Source organism: Pangasianodon hypophthalmus, chromosome 8 (genome assembly GCF_027358585.1).
Source record: "Pangasianodon hypophthalmus isolate fPanHyp1 chromosome 8, fPanHyp1.pri, whole genome shotgun sequence".
NCBI lineage: Eukaryota > Metazoa > Chordata > Actinopteri > Siluriformes > Pangasiidae > Pangasianodon > Pangasianodon hypophthalmus.
Window position 1 is genome coordinate 9,752,659 of NC_069717.1, and position 4,672 is coordinate 9,757,330.

Consider the following 4,672-nt stretch of genomic DNA (forward strand, 5'->3'; position numbering starts at 1 on the left):
GCTGTTGTAAGCCGTGTTGTCCTAACAGAACATACAAAAACCTGACATGAATAATATAGTCCATAATGAATAATAATGTTGAACTGTAAAGAAACTACTAGTAAGGGTCTTAATAAGAAGAAGTAATTGTAGTGTGTGTGTGTGTGTGTGTGTGTGTGTGTGTGGGAGAGAAAGGAACTCAGTGGCCTAGCAATCACTGTTTATGGACTAGAGCAATGATGAAGATCACAGGGTATCTCTCAGGCCAGGGATACTCCTGATTAACTAATATCCAGCTGATTATCTTAATAGCAGGACAGCGGGACATAGTGACAGCTATAAATGCTCGTCTCACAGTAGGGCTTGTGTTTGCTTGTGGGTTTTTTTTTCCACGTATTTCAAAGCCAAGCTTATCAAAGCACATAGTGTCCAGCTATCCTCCCTGTCTTTCCTCCCTGTTATTAGATATAATGCTTTTTTTGTTGGAAGAAGTGCCCTTAATGAAAAAGCCTTTACAGAAAATAACCTTAAATCAAGTGTTTGGCAGGAACGTGATCTTGGATGCTGATTTAGGTTCACCAAATATACATACATTTAAAAAAAAAAACGTATACATACCACAGAATATATGCTAAAAATATACTTTCAATATTGCTTAAAAGTATTCAAAAGTTTGCATTTCCTATTATGAATGTGTCTTAAATATTCTCTAATAACTTTTATACACTTATATTTAGCTTTTTAACTGTCTCCAAACTCTTGTGCAGACAAAGAGAACAAAACTTTGAATTTTGTTTCTTTTTCCGTTATTTTCTGTTGATTTTGCCTTATGTTGATTTTGTTGCAGTATACATAAACATTTCATTTCTGATTTCTTGGAATTCTTGCTTTTTGTACATAAAATATAAAATAGAGGTACTCTTTTATATTTTATGTACAAATAGAAAATAGAAAATAGAGGTACTCTTTTATTACAAACTGGTAAGGGGTGCAAACTTTTGTAGTCAGCTGTACATGAATCTCACAGTACTGTGATTGCTCTGCCATGATTTTCATGATTCAGAACAGGATAAATGACTGCTTTGCTTAAGCACAATCACATTTCCTGACATTCAGAATTATTAGAGTTGCATTGGGCTGTATGACAAGTGTAGTCTACAGGAGCTGTTGAATTTCCTTCATGCAATGCTTAAAAAAATGAGGGAGCAGATGTATAGGTCTCTCGTAGCAATGAGGTCACGGTTCCTCTGCCTGGAAGTGTTCATATGCTACATTATCCGAGGAAGGGAATTTTTCGACTTTACCACACAGGAGAGTTTACTCAGGACTGTGTACGGTACTTGAAGTCATCGATCTAGATTTCAGAAATACTCAATTTTCCTAATTATATCATTTATCTTTCTTGTCGATGTGGATGTGCAGACACAAACAGACATTCAAATACACAACCACATCCATGCGTGCCTTGACGTTGCTAAAACATCAATGTTACCAGCATTAGTGTCACTGAAATTCAGGAACTGTGAGTCAAACCACAAACCCTGGAGCATTCTGCATTTGTACTGCTTCAGTACTTACAGGCCTGTTTTGCATCCTGCCATTACTGTCTGACTTAATGTGCTGGTGTAGGTTTGGTCTCATATGGCAACAATATGTTAGCAGACCTTCTAAAGATCAGTAACTGCTAAGCCTGGAAATCACTCAAGCTGATCCGGATGCTATGGGCCATTCTACCAGCTAATCATTGTCGTTACGTAATAAAGGGAAATTAGAAGCACTCTTAAAAGCTTGTAATGCGACCCTAGGGACAGGGCTTTGATGAAGGGCCGCGTGACTACACAGGGAGGGAGTCGGAGAGGCAATGAATCAAACAGAGGCAAAGATAGATAGATAGAGGGATAAAAGGAAAGAGAAAGACAGGGTTTATCTCACTGGCCAGAAACTAGGCAGCCTGGCATTTGGCACATGCTGACTGGCCAGTTTACCATATACCCTCACTTTCAACATGATTTATGCAAGAAATCAGAGAGGCTGTGTCATGCACAGTACATGAATCATTCATATCCTTGCAATCTCAGACAGTTCGGGGAACTCATATTTGTCCGTTGAACTTATTGTTGAACCTTCCATGTTATTCTGAGTTTCTGAGCAGGGTCCAATCAAACTACATTGGGTTTGAGCATTTTCATATTTTGTTTGTTTCTTTGCTGGCTTGCTCCTATTATTCGTTCAACCCATACTGTATACTCAACATGGAAATGGATAGCTTTAATGTGATTCACTGTCCATTAATGTCAAAATCTCTGTACTCCACATTTCAACATGTGGTTAACTAAATATTAGTAAATTCCCAACTTAAGCTCTGTAATAATGAAGAAAGAAATAATTTCCTGTTATATCAATTCACTTACCAGCATTAATGGAGTGCAATTGTGTTTTGGCAATTTAAAGAATGAAAAAACATTGCACTTGGCACAAAAAACACCAATTCCCAGCAATACGCTTGCTCATGGCATGCCACTTCAGCCAACACCCGGACAGTTTTAAAGCCCTTCAAATCCACGGATTCTAGTTGATTCCTCTTCTGAAACAAATCCCAAATTCATTCTCATTGTTTGTCAGAATACATCATTTTTTCTATTAGTCATTTGTCTTGCAAGCCTGATTTGTTTTTAGCAGAAAAGAAGCTGTTGATACTAGAAAACACTGAGATTTAGTTCTGCTATCTTTGAATGTTGCCAACATTAAAATGTTGTGGTCTGATTTTCAGATATATAGCCACTGTACTGGAGCTGACAGCAAAACCTATAAATTATACAGGACTGACCAAACACTTCTGTCAACACCAACACACAGATGAATATGCCATATTTCCTGATTCACATTGGATTGTTTTTAGTTGATTATTGATCAGAAGAATGTTAGTAAAATTTGACTCAAAGTGACCTGATGCAGCTTCATGTGTCTATGTAGGTTTTCAGTCATCCTTTTCACTGAATGGAAAAGTCTAGGCAACTGGACATGCAGTAAAATCTTCAGTAATTCCACTTATCATCACTATTTCCATATCATATCATATCTATATTATTTAGAGTGAATAGTGTTAGTGTAAATTATTAATACTGAATTATGCTTGTATATTCTGCTCAGGTTGAAATGTCCAATTTAAAATTAAAATATGGTCACACATGCATTCTCACATAGGCACAACTTAGCATAGCCAATCCATCTCCTTCCAACTGTTTTGGGGTTGGAAACCAGGGGAGAACCTACACAGAAACTCCACACAGAAAGAAACCTGAGCTGAGGACCAAATCGGGGACCCTGGAGTTGTGAGTCAACAGTGTAACCCTCTGTGTCACGCCCTTTTAAAGTTGTTTTTTTTTTTAATTAATGAATTAATGATTTTATTCCAATATGTGAAACTTGGGTGGTTTAAACAAATTTTTTTTAATCATATTCATATCACAGAGAGCATGCGTGGACAACATCCATTACCAGGCAGAGATTTGAAGAGTGAAAGAAATGCTGTGGCGGAAAGCTCTGCGGCAGGTTGAGATGGAATCCAGGAGCAGGGCTGCCTGTCTCAGGATGGAGCAGGTGTGTTCTGGGTCATGTCAGGACGCATCCCCACCAGTCTTGGGGTCAGGAGTGAATGGTGCAAAATGAGCTACCTATTCATCTACTGGTGCTGCATTACACTGTGATGACACTAAAAGACCATCAAACATAAACTTCATAGGAACTTGAGAGAGAATTCTTTGCATATCATATGAGTGATGTAAACAAAAAAAAAAAAAAAGAGGGGAATTGCACTCTCTGCATAATTGTCATAATTGGTCAAAAATTGGTCCAAAAGTTAAACAAAAAGGAACTGCAGAACCGCTAAGCACTGATTAAGTTCTATGGGTAGAAATCCATAGCATCTGCATTACATTATTTATCTTGCAAAATATTTTACTTAAACCACAGTTCAGTTGATGCATACAATAAGGGGTATTAAATATAAGAGGGCCTTTGTTTCCTGAAGTGGTTCTACTTGGAACCTCTCATGGAATGGAAACATCTATTGTAGGACTTTAAATGGAAACTCCAGTGGGACAGAAAGTAATGTCTTTCATTTTGCCTTTGAAACCATTTTATAAAAATGATACTAATAATTTTTAGTATGTGTTTATCTCTCTCAACTAAATAAAATTCTACTTTGAACCTTCAGGGTTCCTCTTGAACTTTTTTTTCCCTAAGAGCGTAGTCACTGAGGCAGAACATGGAGATTTGTTTCTCTGAACCCCAGATAAACACCAGGGGCAATGAGAATCACCTGGATACTTTGGATACTCTAAATAATGTCCATGAGGAAAAGACATTTCTTATAGAATGGCATGTCATAGTAAGGGCGATGCATCCAGCCCATCTACTGTATAGGTCATGGTGATAACATCCACCACCTAGTGGGCCAGCCTCTGCTTAGACGAACGAGCTCCTTCTGTCTTTCCTCTGTGACAGATGAAGAGTTGAGGATCAGAGAGCCACTTTCTGGTCTAAATAGTACCATAGGTCATGTACCAGGCACAACAAAGAATGCTTGTAAGTTAGTCTTCATGGAACGCTGCAAGGTCAGACAAATGATTCACAAAATTAGGTGACCATGAACTTCCACCTACAGGCATATGAGGACCATGTGCTAGGGTCC